Source organism: Notolepis coatsorum, assembly GCF_963971535.1.
Source record: "Notolepis coatsorum genome assembly, chromosome: 1".
NCBI lineage: Eukaryota > Metazoa > Chordata > Actinopteri > Aulopiformes > Paralepididae > Notolepis > Notolepis coatsorum.
The window spans coordinates 280,289,632-280,313,123 of NC_140165.1; the positions used below are offsets into that span (position 1 = coordinate 280,289,632).

A 23,492-nucleotide genomic window follows, 5' to 3' on the forward strand; every position below is an offset into this window, starting at 1 on the left:
CATAACTGAACCCTGAACTTTAGAGAGATGCGCCATTGAGATGCAACTGCACCCCCAAGACATCAATACAGGAATCGCCATGTTGGCCGCTAGAACCGTCCCTCTCGTATTCCATCAGCTGATTAATTGCTCAGTTTGGTCTTAGTTATTTCCTTAAAAATCTCTTGTAAGCATTCAATGTAAAGAGGCTTTTTGTGTTTTCAAATGTAGGATTTAAAAATATATATATTTTATAAATTTGCTGACTAAATCAGCTAATCAATTAGTCTACACAATCTTTAGTCAAGGAGGACAGCCCTACTGGCCAGTTACAGCCATACTGGCCACTTAACAGCCGGACCCAAAAACCTCATGGATGGTTACCGTTTGTAAAATGTCGTTTTCAAGCCTTAAAGTAGTTTTACCAGCCTTTGCTGATAATACTTTAGCCTAGCATCCGTCCAATATCTGCACCGATGTACTGGTATCGGTATCTGAACAGAAAAGATCATTATATCCTCGAAGGAGGCTATAGCCTGTTGTAGACATTCACACATTGTCAGGTATCTGTTCAGGGCTCAATTCAAATAAATAAAATGCTAAAAAGGCAATGGAAACTTTTGTTGTTGTTGTTGTTGTTGTTGTTGTTGTTGTTACCAAGGGAATACAAATAATGTACAGCATCTGCAGGCATGGCCAAGAATTCTGTCCTCTTTATATCCTGTTTCAGATAATCTAGATAGATCAGGCACCTTTGCATATCTGTGGTTTTTCCTTGAGGGCTTCAGTGTGAGGTGCAGGAGGCTGCTTTGAATTATGATCTACTAGTGTGATATATAAAAATAACAATCCACACTTTGTGTGGGAGTTTACATAGCCTTTCGCCTTTTCATAGCTGACATTGCATGGAAATGAAGGTTGACAATTTGTAGGGTGAGTCAACTAGGGAGGGGGTTAATGAAAGAGTTTGGAATATCTATCTGGTGTTTTTTTTCACTCATTGAAATCAGTCTTAAAGCTAGATCAAATACGGGTATCTTATGAATACGTAGATATTCCAACCATGTCATGCTGATGCTAGCTTACCTGGAAAGGGGCTAAATATTGATACCAACCATGTCATGCTAGCTTACCTGGAAAGGGGCTAAATATTGATACCAACCATGTCATGCTAGCTTACCTGGAAATGGGCTAACTGTATCTACACCAACCATGTCATACTACCTTACCTGGAAAGGGGCTAAATATCGACACCAACCATTGGGGATGGGTACCGAATTCGGTACTTTTGAGGTACCGAACCGAAACACGTCGGTACTACCGAGTATCGAATCAAGTGAGATACCGAAAAGAAACGTTTTTTTTTTTTTTTTTTTTCATGTCAACCTTCACAATATATGCTTACCTAGGATTTGACTTGATTCGACAACAAAGCAGTCGGAGCAATGGCAAGCCGAAAACTGTCGAAATTGTAGTTATTTGAAGTTTGGATTTTTTTTTTTTACGACTGAGGTAGGTAAATTAAATTTCTTGAGACTAAAGTACCGAAAAAAGGTACCGTTGGGTACCGGTATCGATTCACAGGTATCGGTACCGGTACCGGTATCGGTTCAAATGTGAAAGGTACCCATCCCTACCAACCATGTCATACTACCTTACCTGGAAAGGGGCTAAATATCGACACCAACCATGTCATACTACTACCTTACCTGGAAAGGGGCTAAATATTGATACCTTCAATGTCATGTTGGCTTACCTAGAAAGGGGCTAAATATTGCTCCAAAGTTTAGCAACATTTTGAGTTGAAGAATCTGCCATTTTCACCTATGATTAACAATGGGTTCAATGAGACCCATGGGATCTTTTTAGAATAAATATAGGCAATACAAAAGTAGAATCTGTATATAAAATATGAAAAAAAGTCAACAGTATATAGCCGTTGTAATTTAACAAACCCAATACCTCTTCATGAAACATGCAACATCATGGTTGTAATAGTTTGGATATATGATAAGGAACATTACATGCCGTTAATACATGCTAATAAACATACTGAATGATGACTGAATACGTATGTCTTCAAGATCCTTCATATAGACGCGTGCCTCAAGTGAGCGCTTGATGATCAATGTTACAATTGAATGTCTCTAAGACATTCTGTATGTTCTTCTCTAAGGGCCACAGAGAAGTTGCAGAGCAGGATATCTTCATCTCCGGTCAGAAATTACAGGTAGTATCAGAATACAAGTACTTAGGACTCGGAGTACACATTGACCCAAACCTTAGTTTAAAAAATCACATAAAAAAAGTCTGCAATAAGGTTAAGTTCAGCTTATCAAACTTCAGATACATCAGAAACGTCCTTTCAACCGAGGCAGCAAAGCTATACTTCCACTCAATGGTTCTTTCCCACATTATATACTGTTTGATAACCTTGTCCAATTCACATTCCACCATTCTGAAACCACTTCAATCATGTATACAAACAAGCAATACAATTTCTAGACCTGAAACCATTCAGGTACCATCACTGTCACATTCTAAACAAATATAATCTACTCAGTTGGGAAAACCTGATTCTTTATCAAAACGTCTGTCTAGTTTTAAAATAAAGTGTGGATTGGCTCCTCCTCCTTCTGGTTTCATCAACCTCAAGCCTGCCTCAACCAGGAACACTAGAGGTGCGGCAAGGGGGGACTGTACAATCTCCCCAAAAAAAGGGGAATAAAAGTGCATTTGGCCAGGCCGTCTTTTCATATAGAGCATCCCACCAATGGAACTCAATACCTCAAACAATTAGAGTGTTCACATCATATCACTCATTCAAGTGCAGGGTTAAGGAATGGCTCATTGAAAACCAGAATTGTCAACACTGAGGTGTCTGTGTGTGTGTGGACATGGTGCGTTTGTCTATGTCTGGGTCTGGGTCTATGACATGATGTGCTCTGTCCTTGTGTCCATGACTGTATTGTGCCCTGTATCCCTATCATATGTTCTATGTGCTTTTGTTGTTTTTTTATTCTAATGTTATTTATCTTGATTGTATTCTGTTTTTATTGCTAACCCTTTTTCACACAGGATTTTAGCCTGTACCTTCTGGCAGGGGGACTGCCAATGGAAATGTGCCTTTTGGCAAAAATTGGGGGCATTTACATTTGTAAAATGTTTTATTAATGTACGCTGTCCCCCTTGATCAAATAAAGTAAACCTAATGGTCTTGCCTGGTGCACCTGTGTTGACCTGCGGTGGGTCGACTACAGACTAAACAAGCAGCTTGTTTGCTTGGTGTCTGACTTGCTTTGACCTCTGTGGTTGCGTGTGTGGGTGGGCGATACACTGCATACTGAAATATACATTATGTGAGCATTTGTTAAGTGAAGTGAATGTGTGTGTGTGTGAGACCATTGTCATGTGACCCTTTTGTCCCCTGTGTTTTGCTGTTGGTTCTCATTGACTTGCCGCGAGGTGTGTGTGTGTGAGAACGATGCGGTAAGGGGGTGGCGGGTCAGGGGCAGTGGAAGGGTGAAAGAGTGCAAGGGTGACGCAAGGGCAGTGTTTGTGCAGGGCACGGGACTGTCCTCTCTGACACACACACAAACATACACATGCACGCGCACACACATGCACACACACACTCACACACACTGGTGCTTGCCAAAAACAGAGCCCTATTGTGTAGACCCGGTCCAGTCCAGTCCGCTCACAACAGTTGCACATTGTACCTCTCCCCATGCCTCTCACTCTCTGTCTCTCCCCATGCCTCTCTCTCTCTCTTTCTGTCTCTCTCTCCCCATGCCTCTCTCACCCCATGCCTCCCTCTCTCACCCTCTGTCTCTCTCTCTCCATGCCTCTCTCTCACACTCGGTCTCTCTCTACCCATCTATCTCGCTCTTCTCTATCTCTCAATCTGTGTCTCTCTCTCTGTCTGTCAATTAAATTAAAATGTCTTTTATTGACATGACGTAACATTATTGTAGGGCTGTCAAGCGGTTAGAGAAAGTAATCACAAGTACTCATCGCTCACAATAGTCTTCACTAACGTTGAATCGTGAGCCACTTTGTGTATAAATGATGTACAGTAACAATATCTTTGTTAGCAGATGGCTCCCTCCTTCTGGTTGTCTCTTGTTAGCATCGCTGCTACCTAGCATAATTGGTAAGCATAAGTAGCTCGACTCGTGTAACATTACTTAGTACTTGTTGCTCCACTGGGAAAGACTGTTCAGTACTGCATCGTTTATACAACTGGGTTTAATCCAAAAGCCATTTTATTGTTGCACAAGTATAGACATAAATGTTTGGCTGTTTCTTAATAATTATATTATCTCTATGGCTGTTTCTGCGGCTATTGACGACGCATTCAAACCCCAAGTGGGTCCTTTGCCTGAGACAAACATTGCCGTCCAGCTCCTCCTACTCAGCCAATCAGATCGTGGTTCAAACGGTACCGGCAACCCACGCTGTTCTGTGAACGTGATGCGCTCCAGAATCTGAACCCCTGTACTGCATCTGCGGTATAAAGACCATTACTTTGATGTGGGGAAAAAGCAGTTTGTACATCAAATGATGTCCTCGAATTAAACCCTGGATCATTTTACCTGCACACTGCTTTCCCCCCCACATCAAAGTAATGGTCTTTATACCGTGGATCAAGTACAGTCGCCATAGCCCTCTTGGTGTTTAGGACCAATCAAGGCCACTTTCCAGAGCTGGTACAGGTGGCACGCAGGTACTTGTCTATCCCCTCCACAAGCACAGGCAGTGACTAATGTATTAATTTATTTTCAGTTATTGTGCTTTTATGGTATAATTTTCTGGGACCATGTTCAATAGACTAATACATGTTTTTTCATCACCTTGTCGTTTTGTCATTGAAAAGCATAAATCAAAAGCAAAATTTATTTAATTCATGCAGTGGTACAAATGGGCAAATAAATGAAAAAATACCGGTATTTTTCCTGTATTCGGCCAAGTGTTTACTTCTTTTCAGTTTCGGCTAAGAATTTTCATTGCAGTGCATCCCTAGAAATAAGACCTTCAGGGGATGTCTGGTCATTATGTCAGAGCAATCAGAATCGCAAACACACCAGCCACCATGGCTGGATGTCGAAGCTATGGACAAGACTACATCCCAATATATTGCCCAAAGTGTGTTTAAACTAGTGCTGTCAGGCGATTAATTTTTTTTATCTAATTAATTACAGGATTTGTAATTAATTAATCACATTTTAATCGCATAACCATTTTATGCCTTATATTCTATAATCGTATTTCAAATTGCATGTGTCCAGGTGGCAGAATTCAGTACTCCATCTACAAAACCTTTTGTTTAATCATCTTCCATTTATTAATTTGCTTAGATTTTTCAGGTCTGGTACATTTTTGCATGGTGTTATTCACAGTCAAAGTCAAATGTAATTGATATTCTCATTTGGTTCATTACAATTTACTCAAGCCTAGTAACAGACACAGTATTTCTGACACTGGGAATACATTCCCTGATATCCATAGATGTCCCTAGAATCAGATACCAAGAACATGCAAATGGACCATATTAAAAAAAAGTCTGTAATGTGTATTCTACGTTCTTATGGAATCAATGAGATTAATTTTTTTTATTAAATAATCGAATTAACGCAATAAACTGACAGCCCTAGTTTAAACATTGAAATGCTAAACATTAAATAGAAAACATTACCATAGATGGAAATGGAAAATAGATTTTGAACGGTCTTCTCTCTCCCTCTCCCTATCTTTCTCTATCAGTCTATCTCTGTCCCCCCTTTTCTCTTACACACACAAAAATTGTGTTAAATCCTTTTGTGACAGTCGTAGCCATTCTGTTATTTTTCTTTTGTTCCTCTCCTCTCCATTCCTCGTAGGGCTGTCGTGGTAACCGCATCACCGCAATCCCGCGGTGTGTCAAGTCACCCGCGGATGCAGAACAGACAACCGCGTCAACCGTAAAAAAAAAAAGGGTGCGTCATCATTTTTAACTCTGTTCATTTAACACTTTCACTGCCCAAGCTTAATTCCTTATTACCCCATTGAATGCCCAGCACCACTTCAATGTTAATGTTAATATCGCCTAATCTATGTTTTAAATTATGGCTATGTGTCTAATCTGCCCGTCGCTTATCAAAGACTCATTTTCCAGTCAACATTGTCAAGGCAGATTGTTTTTTTATCGCTTCATTTCCGTTTGATAGCATTTTGAAAATCACTCGTTTTCGCGGAAAAAAACAACCCTGGCTATGATGATAATCGTCTTTTACTGGAATATTCCAGAACGTTATCATTTGTCGGTCTATTTATGAATCGTTTTCAAATAAACGCTAGATGATCGATAGTATATGTGTGCGCACGCACGCTCGTGCCGCGCGCTGATAATCGCTGCCAGGGCTGTACACTGCGATGATATGGTCGCAAATTGCCCCCTAATTTGGTCCGTGCGAGTTTAAAATAATATCTGGGGGCAAGCTTGCGAGTGGTGATTTCAACCGTTCATTCGCATTTCACTCCTAAATTAATCCATACAAATTGTAGTAAAACATTAGCCTACAACCAGGGCTGTACAGTGCAATATAATGTTGCGGTTGTAATTTCATTAGACAGACCAGCGCGGACCTTTAATAACATGCAATTTAATTGACACGAGCAATGAGCTAACGGTAGCTGCTAACCAAGGTATCCATTAGGATTATGCTAAGCTAACTAGCGATCTCTGCTAACCCTGGAAAACGGTCAAAGCGGACTCCACAAGACTAGTTCCATTCGTGAGGAAAGGGGGTGGGTTATATTGACAACGCTTGACAACAGAAGTTTAAACATAACTTCATATTTATTGGTTATTCATTTCTGTATATCATTCAATTTACATCTCCGTGTGTCTCCATCTCCATCTCTTCCTGTTTACATTCGAGTGTGCCTACGGCAGCTTAGACGATCAAAACGCGAACCTAGAACAAAACCCGAAGGGGGGGGGGCTGGCTCTCTCTACATTCAATGATTTAAAGTAGCCAAATGTTACACACAGTATAAATACTAACTGGATAGTTGATGATATAAACATTTAATTTCATTATCTGAAATATTCTAAAATCATTAAGTCTGTGTGATTATTATTTTCTCACAGTAGTGTGTGTGTGTGTGTGTGTATATATATATATATGTATGTATGTATGTATGCATGTATATATATATATATGTGTGTGTGTGTTTGGCTAAAGTGGATAGAAAACACAGTACTGTGTAAAAGGCACCCAAGAGTTTTTATATAAATTGTCTTAGATGTAAATAATTTTTTTTATTAGTGTCAGTAGACTACTCTTACATTTTCATTAAATTATTTTTTAAAGCATCTTCATGGTTTAATAATGCAAACATATGTTGCAGGGACTTATTATAATCATCATAAATATTGGCGTGACTGTATGCATCAAAGGGTTAAATCAAGCATTTTTAAGTGCTTTAGAGGAAATGTCAAAATATCGCGATATCATTTAGAGGCCATATCGCCCAGCCCTACATAATGGTAAAATAGTTATTTAAAAATGTGCCCCTATAAATAGTCTTTGCCCCTAAATTTCTCATTTAGGGGCAAGTGTGCCCCTAGTGAAAAAGCTTAGCGTACAGCCCTGGCTGCTCTTATTTCCTGATGGCTTTTACAATGAAACAGCAATATCACACATAGTGGAAACGCTTATATCTCCGTGAAAACGAGTCAGATTATCCTAATACTGATAACATAGATTCCTTACCTGACATCAGATGGTATCCAAATGGTATATTCCAATTCCTGATCACCATTCGAAAAAATCGATAATTGTATTGATCCAGCGTGTGTACAGTATAACACATATTCGCCGTGGCACCAAGGTTCCAGAATGAACTCTGGTAGACCCCGGTTACATCAGTGAGAAGTAAAATGTGGAGTCAGAAATCCGTTCTCCCATTCACTTTCATTGAGTCCACTCCAAAAGGGTGATTTACCATCTGGGAGACGATAGGGGGCGCTTTTTTCACATCTGAGCGCCGGCGGTGCCTGGATATCCAACGGTAGGCTCGCTTGATGCAATATGATTTCAGATCGCTAATAAAAAAAAAAAATCAAACAAAAAAAAAAAATCGTGATGGGCATTCAACGGTCGGGGTGTAAACCCGAGATATCTCGGGCGTGGCATACAAAGTGTTAATGACTAGGCGTCCGTTTTCCAGTAGCATGAGCTAACTTCACGTTTCCATACAGTTTACAACTCACAGATGAAATCAGGATTTATTTTAATATCCCGGACTCGAGACCCCAATGTATACCTTTTCCTGTATTAATCTGAACCGTAAAGGGGAGCGTTCTAACACTCCCGGGCCGAAGTGCCGGTCATGTAACTTGCTCAATGTTATTTGACTAACGTTACACGCAAATTAAGTGCTGCCTCTCTTAGGGATGGGTACCTTTCACATTTGAACTGATACCGGTACCGGTACCTGTGAATCGATACCGGTACCCAACGGTACCTTTTTTCGGTACTTTAAAAAAAATTAAAAAAAAATAAAAAAAATATTTTTTATTAAAAAAATTTTTTTTTACTTTTTTTTTTTTACTTTTTTTTTTCCCATGTCAACGTTCACACGCACAATATATGCTTACCTAGGATTTTACTTGATTCAACAACAAAGCAGTCGGAGCAATGACGAGCCGAAAACTGTCGAAATTTAATTTACCTACCTCAGTCGTAAAAAAAAATCCAAACTTCAAATAACTACAATTTCGACAGTTTTCGGCTTGTCATTTTTTTATTTTTTTTTCGGTTTCTCACTTGATTCGATACTCGGTAGTACCGACGTGTTTCGGTTCGGTACCTCAAAAGTACCGAATTCGGTACCCATCCCTAGCCTCTCTCTACTGACCCCGCTACACTCTGACTAACCCCTACGCTCACTTCGTTAACGTTATTATAGCTATTATGATCTGTAATGTCAACTGGATAACGTTAGCTTTGTTTGCAAACGTAAGTTAACGTTCGCTATCTATGACGTTAGCTATCTATGATGTTAGCTATAGGCTAACGTTAGTGTAGTCCCGAGTGTAGCGGGGACAGCGGAGAGAGGCAGCACTTAGTTTCCCCCAATGATGACACAAGTTGTGATATTTAACTAGCTATGTATGTGCATTCACATTCACTAACGGTAAAATAGTGTTATATTAACATTAAATGTTTGCTCAAATAACGTTAGTTTTAAGTAAGGAGAAGGGCTTATATCCCACAACGCATTGATCTTAAAGGAGCAGGCAACACCCTACTACTTTTATCACATTTCAGAACGTTGAGGGACAAATGGATAGATTATCAAACATGTTTAAAATAGTTTCGGGACTCCTACAACCTTAGAATTTTTTTCTAATCACGATCGCGGGTAAACTCGCATGTCTTAACACTTTCAGAGCCCAAGCTTAATCTTGATTTACTGCTTGAATGCCCACCATCCACTTCAATGTTAGCGTTAATAACGCCTAATCTATGTTTTAAATTATGGCTATGTGTCTAATCTGCCCGTTGTTTATCAATGACTCGTTTTCCAGTCAACATTGTCGAAGCGGATTGTTTTTTTATCTGTTCATTTTCGTTTTATAGCATTTTGAAAAGCCCTTGTTTTCAAGGAAAATATAAATATTCCATGATAATCGCCCTTTTCTGGAATATTCTAGAATACACAAAAACGTTGTAATTTTTCGGCCTATTTATGAATCGTTTTCAAATAAACGCTAGATTATCGATAGTATATGTGTACGTATGCACGCTATATAGGCGATCTGAAAAATCGATTCTCTGATTTCCTCAAAGCGATCGCCCACACACACACACACACACATAGGGCGAACGCTGAGATCTCAGCGAATACAACTCTGATTATCCCAAGACTTGTAAAATAGATTCCTTACCTCAGATCAGATGTTCTCCAAAAAGATCATTCCAATTCCTGATCGCCATTCCAAAAATCTATCTCTTTTATTGATCCAACGCTACATACTGTACATATGTATTCCACGCTGTTCTGAGGCTCCACAATGAATCCGATCGGCTCGGGTTACATGCCTGAGAAGTAAAATGTGGATTCCGGATTTTTCTTTTCTCATCCATTTTCATTGAGTCCATTCCAAAAGGGTGCATTACCATCTGGGAGACGATAGGGGCGGTTTTTTCACATCTGAGCTCCTACAGGGGCTGCATACCAACGGGAGACTCGGTTGATGAAATATGAATTCAGATCGCTAATAAAAAAATAAAGCGATAATTGTCGTCGTGGGCATTCAGGCATTGGGCTGATAAAACGTCTTATCACGTTTTGGGCATTGAAAGTGTTAATAATAAAATAATATATACAGGTATAAAAATTATAATAAAAAGAAAAGAATCTTGTTTCTTCTGTCTCTCCTTTTTACTGTGCCTCACTCTTTTGGTCTCCTCCCTCTCTTTATCTCTCCCTCTCTCCATCCCTCCTTCCCTCTCTGCTTGCCTCTCTCCTCTCTCCACTCTCTATCTCAGTTTCACTCCCTCTCAAATGTACGTTAAAATACAGTAGATAAAGCCTGTGTTGACAAAGCAGTATAGTAGCACCTCAGAGGTAATATTCTAAGCTTTGACAAATATTAGTTGTAAAGAAACAATAATCTAATGAATATAAACAAAAACATACAATAGAAATGAAAAGCAAATCAATGATCTCTCTGTCTTTCTCTCATGCCCTGAAGAAGGTGTGAACAGCCTTAACGCTTCAGTCATGGAGTGAGAGCCTCATTAGTGCTTTTTGTAACCTTGTTGTGTGTGTGCATTGGTTTTCTTGTGACTGAAGTCCACCAGGCTGTGGAACCTTACCTAACACTCACGTCTGACACAGCATTAATTAGAGTTGTTCCGATATCAATACCAGTATCGGAAATGCCTCCGACCGATACAGCCTAAAATGCTGGTATCGGTATCGGCGAGTCCGCTTCAATTCTATGCTCCGTCCGATCCCATATGACGTAATTGATCAACAACACGTGCTGTATCCTCCTGCTGAGAGTGAGCATTATAAAACAAACATGTTTTTAATCAACCGTGAATTAAAGTGTCAATGCTGTTTGTCATTTTAACATCAGATACTTTTTTTATTTTTTTTCACTTTTTCTCCACATTTGAAATTTTTCTCCCATCCCAATTTCGTATTGCCAATTCTCCCCTCCCCTGTCTTGAACGTTGCTAGACTATGCCTCCCACGGTTGTAGTGGGGATAGAAGCCTTGCATCACGTGTATCCCTCCGGTACACGAGGAGGCAGCCTGTCGCATCTTTTCACCAGACAGCGCGGACTCTTAGTGGCGAGGAGTAACGCGTGGGAGGCTCACGCTGCCCCCGATACTTCCTGTCTCTGCTGTGCAGGCGTCACCCAACCGACTTGTAGGAGTCGCCGTCCACAACGTCCAATCCCCACCCATCGACTTCCACCCGCTGACTCTTCCAAATGAGCCAGTACGACGGCCGGCCGAAGTCTAAGGCAATGCTGAGACTGTGATTCGATACCGGAGTCTCTTGCATTGGTGACGAGCGCAATCTCCGCTACGCCACCCAGCCGCCTAGCAGCAGATACTTTCTTAAATGCCATCGTCCCGACAGAGCAGTGTGATGGGGAGCTCTGATGTGTTCGTTTGCTGGTGTTATTAGCATTATCTGAAGAGCTAACCGAAAAGCTAGTTTTAGCTTAACGTTACCTTGGCTAAAGTTGTGGCTATTCATAATCCAGCAATACTGGCTGCAGACCTGCAAGCAAAGTACAGCAAGTTGGCAAAGGAGTATTCCAACGTAAATCACTTTTTCACCAGTAACGTTACATTGTCTTTCCATCTAGCTCACGCTAACGTGGCTAACCTAAGTGTTGTCACTGATCGACCTCTCGCACACAATTAATGACATGTTGCGTACAGCCATACTGGTGACAATGTTTAGCTTTTAGTGCCAAAGGATAAGAGTCTGAGGCGGAGTCTCAAAAGAGAATGTTGAATATTTATTGTGCATTAAAAATCACAACATAAACGTTACTACTAGCTAACTGAACCAGAGCACCTGGATAGCAAGTGCAACAACGTATAACGTCCGTGCGGAACCAATGTCCCAACAACCATTCCGTGGGTGAACTCATTGAGCATAGTTGTCAATTAATGATACTAATCTATAGAATCACCTGTTGTTGAATAAAGTACCATTACTTTCTAGTTATTACTAAAAAACAGTATATATAAAACAGTATCTGTAGCTGCAAATCTTTTTTTTTAATAATTTATATAATATAAAAAGATTTTTTCAATGTATGCACTGGTATCTGATCAGTATCGGTATCGGCCGATACCCAAAGCTTAGGTATCGGATCGGGAAGGAAAAAATGGTATTGGAGGAAAGCATCACAGCGTCATGCTGTATTAATGCTTTCCTCCCATATCCATGGGATTTACCACATGTACCATTTTTCACTGTACATTTTCCAGACCAACACACATTATAATACAATGTCAACCTTGTAGCAGTTAAGATAGATGACGTCACTATCTATTAAGGTTTAGTATAGTGTACATTCCCACCCTAAGTTTAGGCCTACTTTATTACCTCTCAGTCCTGTTTACTTTATTAACTTCTCAGTTGTATGTTTACTTTGTTTGTTGTTTAGTTGTATGTCTGTCACCAAGTCTGCCTTCTACCACCTCAGGAACATCTCCCGTCTCCGACCCTCACTCTCGGACTCTGTGGCTGAGACCCTGATCCACTCATTTGTCACCTCCCGGTTGGACTACTGTAATGGAGTCCTGTTCGGGGTACCCAGCAAAGCCCTGGACAGGCTCCAGTATGTCCAGAACTCAGCTGCCAGGGTTCTCACTCACACCAAGCCCTGGCAACACATCACCCCCACCCTCATCCATCTCCACTGGCTTCCAGTCAGGTTCCGCATCACCTTCAAACTCCTGCTCCTCACCTACAAATCCCTCCATGCCCTCGCCCCCCGGTACCTGTCTGATCTCCTCCACCAGTACACTCCATCCCGGAACCTACGATCCTCTGATCTAGGTCTCCTCTCCATCCCTCGCACCAGGTTACGGACTTTTGGGGACAGAGCCTTCAGCGTGGCATCCCCTACCCTCTGGAACTCTCTCCCCCCCCGAAATCCGCAACGCCCCAACCCTGGACACCTTCAAATCCGCTCTAAAAACACCTCTTCACCAAGGCTTTCCCCATCAGTTAGTTTTAGATTAAATTAGGTCCATTATCCCCTACTTTCCCTCATCCCCTTTTCCCCCTCCCCCCCCTACTTTCCTTGCCCTATTTTTTCTCCTGATTGTAAAGCAACCTTGGGTTCTATGAAAGGCGCTATATAAATTTGATCTATTATTATTATTATTATTATTTATTATTATTATTATTATTACTTTATTAACCTCTCAGTCCTAGGTTTACTTTATTAACCTCTGTTATATGTTTACTTTATTAACTTCTCAGTTCTATGTTTACTTTATTTACCTCAGTTTTATGTTTATTTTATTTTCTACATTTGTTTACTTAAAGAAGCTTTCTTATACATTCGGTCTCTCACCTCACTTACTCACTCACTTTCTTTCTTTCTCTCTTTCTTTCTTTCTCTCTTTCTCTCTCTCTCTCTCTCTCTCTCTCTTTCTTATATATATATATATAAGGAGGTGACATGCTGTTTCATGCTGCCTTTTTTGCAGATGGGATGCTGTTTCAGTGTGTAGGACGGGTCACAGAGAGGTCATAGGGAGGTGGGATGTTGTTTCTGTGTGTAGGACAGGTCACAGAGAGGTCATAGGGAGGTGGGATGTTGTTTCTGTGTGTAGGACAGGTCACAGAGAGGTCATAGGGAGGTGGGATGTTGTTTCTGTGTGTAGGACAGGTCACAGAGAGGTCGCAGGGAGGTGGGATGCTGTTTCAGTGTGTAGGACAGGTCACAGAGAGGTCGCAGGGAGGTGGGATGCTGTTTCAGTGTGTAGGACAGGTCACAGAGGTCATAGGGAGGTGGGATACTTTTTCTGTGTGTAGGACAGGTCACAGAGAGGTCATGGGGAGGTGGGATGCTGTTTCAGTGTGTAGGACAGGTCACAGAGAGGTCATGGGGAGGTGGGATACTGTTTCAGCGTGTAGGACAGGTCACAGAGAGGTCATAGGGAGGTGGGATGCTGTTTCAGCGTGTAGGACAGGTCACAGAGGTCGCAGGGAGGTGGGATACTGTTTCAGTGTGTAGGACGGATCACAGAGAGGTCGCAGGGAGCTGTTTCACTTTACAGACACTTCAAGGTTATCCTCGCAGAGAAGCACATAAAGCCACATAATGACTTCACCCAATCTGGCACACTTTGGATTCAACCCAGAATAAGACAATTAAATCTGTAATTGCAATTAGGATATTTGAAAGAAAACAATCGTCATCACAAAATGTTGTGATTGCAGAAGCAATCGGTAACCACTATTCGGCTAGCCCCAATGCTTCAAAGCTTTAATCACTGCCATAGTGCCATGTTATTAAATTCCAAATTCAAACGCTTCCCCCCCCCCTTTTTTTTTACCACTCCAAAGATTATCCTACATCAACGTAAGAAGTGACGGGTAGAAATAACAATCAAACATTTCATTTGAAAAAATCTGTTTTAGCTATGGGAACTCTCAGAACTCAAACCTACCATTTAGCCACCGCATTAAAACTGTGCATGGTTTGTTGAATGACACCTTGATTGTTTGCTGATGATCACTACTGAAGCTTCAAAGCCCAAACATTTATGTGGGGTCACACACACACACACTCTTAGCTGTCCATCGTGTTCGATGATGATACTTGCTCCAGGGATGGGGGGGGTTCAGCGACGCTGCCGCTGGTGCCACTTCTCGTGGGCGTTGAGTCCGATCCTTGAGTTGTGTGCGCCTCTCAGATCTTCGGTCTTGGTTTGTTTGGTGTATTTGGGAAACTGCAGTGGCACAAGTGACTTGCCAGGCTGATCTGTCGAGTGCCAGGGAACTATGGGAACTATGGGAACTCTCGGAACTCAAACCTACCTTTTAGCCACCGCATTAAAACCGTGCGTGGTTGTTGAATGACACTTTGATTGTTTGCTGATGATCACTACTGAAGCTTCAAAGCCCAAACATTTATTTGGGGTCACACGCACACGCACACGCACACACGCATACACAGGAGACTCTAGACATAACATTTCAGAGCTGGACACGCATACACACACACTCTGTTGCCATTAGGGAGTATCATGGAGAGATTATACGGTGCACTAAGAGCAAGCTGTGCCCTGCATGAAAGGAATCTGTTGACATTCCCTCCACCGCTCTCTCTCTCTCCATCCCTCCACCGCTCTCTCTCTCCATCCCTCCACCCTCTCTCCATCCCTCCACCCTCTCTCCATCCCTCCCTCCACCATCTCTCTCTCTCCATCCCTCCACCCTCTCTCTCTCTCCATCCCTCCCTCCACCCTCTCTCTCTCCATCCCTCTCTCCATCCCTCGATCCTCTCTCTCTCTCCATCCCTCCACCCTCTCTCTCCCTCCCTCCACCCTCTCTCTCTCCATCCCTCCACCCACAGGCCGCTAAGTGGCAGTTCCCCCGTTTGCATCCATTAACCTGAGTGACCTGGTGCAGCATGCCAGCTCAGCCGGGCCTGGGTGGAGGCCAATAAAGCTCCAATTAGAATCTCCTGATGTTGACACTTTGTGATGTCACACGGCAGACTGGGGATTTGATTGGCTGATGCATTATTATGTCGGTGCAAAAAGCAGCTACTTGGATGTCTTGAGATACTTTTATTTTTAATATTGTTCTTGCTCAAATCTATTGTTCTTGCTCAAGTCTATACAGTACCTACAGCCAGAGGGAAGGTCTTTCTACACATGGGTAGACTATACCTACGACCAGAAGGAAGGTCTTTCTACACATGGGTAGTCTATACCTACGACCAGAAGGAAGGTCTTTCTACACATGGGTAGTCTATACCTACGACCAGAAGGAAGGTCTTTCTACACATGGGTAGTCTATACCTACGACCAGAAGGAAGGTCTTTCTACACATGGGTAGTCTATACCTACGACCAGAAGGAAGGTCTTTCTACACATGGGTAGTCTATACCTACGACCAGAAGGAAGGTCTTTCTACACATGGGTAGACTATACCTACGACCAGAAGGAAGGTCTTTCTACACAGGGATAGTCTATATACCTTAGGGCTGTCTTAAATACTTCGAAGCTTAGTTCGTTGGGCTTGGGATTCGAATATGAAAATAAAATTCGATTATTGAAAAAAATAAAAATAATAATAAATGATTTTGTTGCAAAATCAACTCTGCCTCTCTTTGTTAACTACAACAAGCAATGCTGTTTGTTATTTAAGACAGATTTGTTTGTGCTGCTTTATAAAGCCTCAAATGACTGCTTACAATATTAAGCTTTAAAAAGGTTTAAACTTTACAGCACTGACAAAGTTGAACAAAATGCTGTATAAGTCCCAACAACACAGACCGCTATACCAAGAGGTGAATTCACTACTTTGCAACGTGTCTATCTGTCTTTGAGGATGTGAGAGTGAGTTTAACCCATAGCACCGCTACTCACCCCAGCCCTTCTTGACTGCGCTTCACGATACAGTACCATCCGTTACACTCACCCTCTCAAACTCACTCCACTCCACCCAAGGCACTTCGATGCCCCGAGTGGGAGTCGAACTCCGGTCTCCCACGCCGCAGGCAACAACACAGACCGCTATACCAAGAGGTGAATCCACTACTTTGCAACGTGTCTATCTGTCTTTGAGGATGTGAGAGTGAGTTTAACCCATAGCACCGCTACTCACCCCAGCCCTTCTTGACTGCGCTTCACGATACCATCCGTTACATATATATATATATATTTTTTTTTAAACTTTGGCCATTCCCCTGGCTCTTTTATACGTTTATCGCATTTATTCTGGTCAAGGATGACCGACAGAAACAGGCTGAAAGGGTTCAGATGGGGGGGAAGACACTCTGGGAAAGGCACGGCTGCAGTCCGGGATTCGAACTCGCTAAACCCCAGATCCGTGACGAGCACGGTTGTCCCCGGCGCCGAAATAGCGCTCGAGGTACGTGGTGAGCTACTGGAGCTCCCTACATATATATTTTTTAATCTCGAAGCTTCGAATTAAAATCGAATCTCGGCCCCGAAGCTTCAAATTCCAAAAAAGAAATCGAAGGTCAGCCCTAATATACCTACAGCCAGAAGGAGGATGGGTAAGATGCTCTCTACAGCTCCGGAGTAGAAGGACTGGAGTATCTTCCCCGATACTCTGAACTTCCTTAACTGTCTCAGGTGGTAGAGGTGCTGCTTCGCCTTCTTTACGACTGAGTCTGTGTGTTGTCCATGTCAGGTCTTCTGAGATGTGGACCCCCAGGTACTTAAAGCTGCTCACCCTGTCCACGGTAGCCCGGTTTATCCACAGTGGTGTGTGTGTGTCCTGCTGTGTTCTCCTAAAATCCACGATCAGCTCCTTAGTTTTACCAATGTTCAGGAGCAGGCTGTTGTCCTGACACCAGCGTGCCAGTGCATCAACCTCCTCCCGGTAGGCCTTCTCGTCGTTGTCAGAGATCAGCCCCACCACCACTGTGTCGTCCGCAAACTTCACTATGGAGTTGGAGCTGAACTTGGCCACACAGTCATGTGTGTAGAGTGAATACAGCAGGGGGCTCAGAACACAGCCCTGGGGGGACCCGATACTCAGGGTGATGGTGTTGGAGGTCTGACCCCCCACCCTGACCGCCTGAGGCCTTTCACTCAAAGTCCAGTATCCAGGCACTCAGAGCGGAGCTCAGACCCAGCTCAATCAGCTTGTCCACCAGTCTGGTGGGGACTATGGTGTTGAACGCTGAGCAATAGTCAATGAACAACAGTCTCACATAGCCCCCCGTCTGGCTGTCTAGGTGAGAGAGGGTGTTGTGTAGTACCTGAGAGACCGCATCATCAGTGGACCTGTTTGACCTGTATGCAAATTGGTAAGGGTCCATATCACTGGGTAGGGAGGCACAAATGTAATCCTTAACCAGCCTTTCAAAACATTTCATGACTACAGAGGTGAGTGCCACCGGTCTGTAGTCATTAAGACCTGCTGGGGAGGATTTTTTTGGTACCGGGATTATAGTGGACACCTTGAAGCAGGCAGGGACCACGGACTCAGCCAGGGATAGATCCAATATGGTGGTGAACACTGGGGCTAGTTGGTTAGCACAGGACTTAAGTATCCGTCCTGTTTGCTTTCTGGGTGTTCACCCGCATAAATGCTCTTCTCACACTGTGTTCCGTTAATGAGAGAGTGCCCCCCCCCCCCCCCCCCCGCGGATGCCCTCCACGATGACCCGTGCGTCAGTGACGTTGTTAGCCGGTGAGCTAGCGTCGCCACTGTTTGCACCGAACCGCGCGTAAAAGGATTTGAGTTGGTCCGTGAGAGAGGCTTTGGCACTCCCTATTGAGGGGCCGCTGACTTTGTAGTCAGTTATCGTCCGTAGTCCTCGCCATACACCTTGTGTCGTTCTGGGACATTTGTGCCTCTATCTTGCCAGCGTATGTCCTCTTAGCAAGCTTTACGGCCTTGCGCAGAGTATAGACTGTAGCCTTATACTCATCCATATTTCCTGACGCTCTGCCCAGGTTATAAGCAGTGGTGCGAGCATTCAGTGCCACTCGGATGGAATTGTCCACCCACGGTTTCTGGTTTGGGAAAACCTGCACCTTTTTCGTGGGGACAATACCGTCAGCTAGCGTTGCTATAAAGCTAACAACAACATCAGCAAACTCACTGACGTCACTGGAGCTCGCCTGAAGCATTCCCCAGTCGACGTCATCAACTGCGTCCTGTAGCGTGGCCTCTGATTGGTCAGACCACTTCTTTACCTCACGTGACACGACAACGTCACGTGATCTCTGCCGCTATGCGGGGATAAGCAAGATGGCGTTGTGATCCGATGTGCTTGATGAACCAGCTAATGGACGGGCTGGTATTGCCTTGTAACCGGTTCTAAACGGGGTGTAACAATGATCAAGCGTATTTCCTCCCCTGGTGGTGCAAGCGATGTGCTGAAAGAAGTTTGGCATCACCTTCTTCAGATTCGCCTGGTTGAAGTCGCCGGCTATGATCATTGCTGCGTCTGGGTGCTTGATCTGTTGCTTGTTTAGATGTCCCTGTAGATCCGCCAGGCCCTGGCGGTATCTGCTTGTGGTGGGATGTACACTGCTGTCATGATAATGCCGGTGTCGGTGAATTCTCGGGGGAGGTAAAACGGGCGACATTGTATGTACAGATGTTCCAGGTCCGGCGAGCATGAACGGGAGAGTATCTTTACTTCATTTGGGTTGACCCAGTTATTGTTGGTCAGAAGACCGAGTCCCCCGCCAATGCTCTTACCGGATTCTTCTGTATGGTCCACTCTGAAGACGGAGAAGGAATCCGACGGAGAGATGATGTGATCTGGAGTTGTTGCCTTCAGCCATGTCTCTGTGAAACACAATGTTGCAAGTTTGAAGTCGTCTTTGCGAACCCCTAGGTTTTTGTAGAAGGCTAGGATGTGTTCTACCCCAAAAAGCCCTGAGTGGGAGGGTAGTTTATTAACCAGTGTTGTGGCTATGGTTGTAAAGAAAATGTGGTTATTGTTTACATATATGTCAGCAGTTACTTCTATGTTGAATGTCTATGCACTTTATGTATGTAAATGTATGTTGGGAAGTAAAGGGAAGAACTCGACCACTGGCTGTCTCATCCTTCGTGCACTCCCACAATACACTATATTCTCTGGTTGAAATTTTATAATATGTTATACAATTATATATGATTGAAATTATACTCTAGTCTATATACTCTCTTGCCCCCCCCCCCCCCCCCCCCCCCCCCCCCCATGTCCTGATATCTGTACTACTGACACAGCCCGCCACCACCACCACCAAAACAAGGGCAAATAAAAGACAGTACATACTCTAGTCTATATACTCTCTTGCCCCCCCCCCCCCCCCATGTCCTGATATCTGTACTACTGACACAGCCCGCCACCACCACCACCACCAAAACAAGGGCAAATAAAAGACAGTACAGCGCTGTTTGCTATACAGAGGGGCAGAGTGTGGGCAGATGGGGTGTGTGTAAAGCAAACAGTCTGCTCTTCACTTACAGTGTGTTCTGTTTACATACACCAGTCAAGTCCATGCTTCCGGCTTCAACATGGACGGTCGCATTTTACGTAGCTCCCGTAATCAACGCAACAGCCAACGCAACAGAGCAACAACAAAGTACTTTGCGCATTTTCTACTTTCCCTCCTGTGGATTATGGATTTGTACCTGAATTCACAACTCAAGCAGCAACTCCAGACAGAAGTGGAGGGTAGCGAAAACGTAAATCAACAGTCCCATTGCGACTTCTACTTGTTAACGGGCACGGAGAGGAAACATCCACCCTTCGGTGCCTCGGCGATCCACGCAGTACTTACTGCAAATCCGGAACGAAAGAAATTACCCCCGGCAGGCAAGTGTAATAAGAGATCAATGTTTTTATTATATCTGCTCATGTCGGGTGACATACATCAGAACCCTGGTCCCGTAATGACACGGAACCAGAGACTACAGCAAGAAGCGATGGAGGTTCCCATCGCGACCAACAACATCAACAACGCAACCTGTGGCTACATCTACTGCGCGGACGGCAACACTTCCCCAATGACGCCGCAGCAGACGAGCACACGTGAGGCAGTGACGAGAGGAGGTGAACCGAGGGTCGAAACCATGACGACCATCTCGACGCGGGATGTAAACATCTCGACGCCCGATAGCCGGCTAGCTAGCAGAGCTAACAACAAAAACAACCAGGAACGAGTCCTTTGTTGTCCCAGCACGGCGCGGGACCCGACACCCCCCTCCCCCCTTCTTTGTTGTTCCAACACGGCGCGGGACCCGACGCCCCCCTCCCCCCTTCCCACCCACAACAACACAGAGGAACAGATTACAAACGGACAATACTTCGAACCTGCCAACATAAATGAAATAACCAACGCCAATGGACTGAACATTTTTCACATTAACATTAACAGCTTAAAAAACAAATTGGATGAAATCAAGCAAATATTCATAAATGGTAAGGCAAACATACTGTGCTTCTCAGAAACTAAGCTCGACGATTCTGTAAAAGATCCAGAGATAGAGATTGAGAACTACTCAATAATCAGGAATGATAGGAACAAACATGGAGGTGGTGTCTGTATGTACATACACAAGGACACCAAATTCATCAACAGAAATGACCTGAATCATAAATCAATTGAAACTGTATGGGTGGAAATCCTATTCGAAAGGGCGAAATCCCTACTGGTTGGCACAGTCTACAGGCCGCCAGATCATAGTGGCTTTTATGATACAATGGATGGGTGTTTAGCTGGAGTTGAGGATGTAGACAAAATTCTTATTGGAGACTGGAACACGGATATGCAACGAAAAGATGCACCCGTCTTCAAGGCCTTCAGTAGGTTTTGTGATCTGCATGGCCTCAGCCAGCTAATCACCCAACCCACACGTGTATGTGAATCAACTCAGACTACCATTGACCTCATTCTGACCTCCGACAAGTCCAAGATCTCAAATAAAGGGGTTATAGCATGTGGGTTAAGTGATCATTATATGATATTCTGTACCCGAAAAAAACTAAAACAAAAGGCTGGCTGCCACAAAACAGTCACATCTAGAGACCTCAAAACCTACTCTAGCGAGGCCTTCAACCTTGAACTGGAGAGTCTGGACTGGTCAGATGAACTCAATGGTACACTGGTTGACGAAACATGGCTTGGTTTCAAAACCAAATTCTCAGCAATACTAAACGACATGGCCCCCCTAAGAACCACCAGGGTAAAAAATCGCGCTGAGCCGTGGATGCACTCCGAAATACTGGCCGCTATGAAAACCAGAGACAAAAAATGCTCTGAGTTTCGTAAAAGTCAGTCAAAGCTTACTAAAAGCACGAGCAGTGAACTCCAAGCCCACGTGACTGAACTCAAACTAGAAAGAAACAGACTAAGAAACGACGTAAACTCCATGATCAAAACTGCAAAAAAGAATTTCATCAATGACAAAACTGAGGAAAACAAAAACAAACCACGTGAACTTTGGAAATTACTCAATAATCAACTAGGATGCAGTAAAAAACTTAAAACCAGATTCTCAAACATAAACATAAAAACTGACAACACGCTCATCACAGACAAGCTGGATGTAGCCAATTACTTAAACATTTTCTTCACAAACATAGCCACAACACTGGTAAACAAACTACCCTCCCACTCAGGGCTTTATGGGGTAGAACACATAGTAGCTTTCTACAAAAACCTAGGGGTCCGCAAGGACGACTTCAAGCTGGAAACGGTAACAACAGATGAGGTACTCAATAAACTGAGCGCCCTCCAACCTAACAAGGCCACTGGCCATGACAACATCCCCTCCAAATTCCTCAGAGACTCAGCAGCCGCCATCACACCAATCATCACACACATAATAAACCTCTCCATAAAACAGGGACACGTCCCCAAGGACTTCAAAATTGCGAGGGTGACCCCTCTGCACAAAAAGGGCAGCAAATTAGACCCAGGCAACTACCGCCCTGTTTCTATTCTCACCTCCATCTCGAAAGTCATGGAAAAAATAGTCTACGAACAGGTCGAAAAGTACCTAGCGGAAAAAAATCTAATCTACGAATTCCAATCTGGCTTCAGAACATCCCACTCCACTGACACATGCCTTCTCTATTTGAATGACCACATCAAACAAGAGGTGGACGCAGGCAAATACTGCGGCATGGTCATGCTGGACCTACAAAAGGCCTTTGACACGGTCAATCACTCCATTCTGATTGACAAGCTAAAAGCAATTGGTTTTGATAGTCTATCAGTGAGCTGGATGCAATCCTACCTTGAGGGGAGGGAACAGATGGTGGAGGTAAACGGTACCCTATCCCCCCCCCTCACAGTGAGCTGTGGTGTTCCACAAGGAAGCATACTAGGACCGCTACTGTTCCTAATTTATGCAAATGACATGTCGTCAGCTTGTGACTGCAACTTGTTCCTGTTTGCGGACGACTCAGCCCTGCTGGTCTCTGACAAGAACAAGTTACAGGTTGAAAAAACCCTCAGCTCGGAACTAGGCAGAATCTGCATATGGCTCGCTGATAACAAACTATCATTACACATGGGCAAAACAGAGTCCATTCTCTTCGGTTCAAATAACAAACTCAGCAAGACCGACGGCTTCTCAGTTACAGTGGGTGACAATATTGTCACAAGGAAAGATGAAATTACCTACCTGGGGTCCATCCTAGAGGCTAATCTCTCCTGTGACAAAATGGCATCCAATGTAATAAAAAAAGTCAACCAACGAACTCGATTCTTGTACCGGATCTCCTCTCTGGTAAACAAGAACACCCTGA

The 23,492-nt window shown here is 43.5% G+C and overlaps 1 protein-coding gene across 3 annotated transcripts in view; it reads left to right on the plus strand.

Annotated features, from left to right (window-relative positions):
* The window catches only part of pik3cb (phosphatidylinositol-4,5-bisphosphate 3-kinase, catalytic subunit beta), a 277,178-nt gene that overhangs the window by 132,423 nt on the left and 121,263 nt on the right, over positions 1–23,492 (plus strand). The window contains exon 1 of one of the 3 annotated variants that reach the window (XM_084332780.1): positions 5,927–5,957. The exons of the other annotated variants lie outside the window; for them this stretch is intronic. The gene's annotated coding sequence lies outside the window, so the exon portion shown is untranslated. Of the gene's footprint in view, positions 1–5,926; positions 5,958–23,492 lie in introns of those variants that run through there. 3 annotated transcript variants of the gene reach the window in all.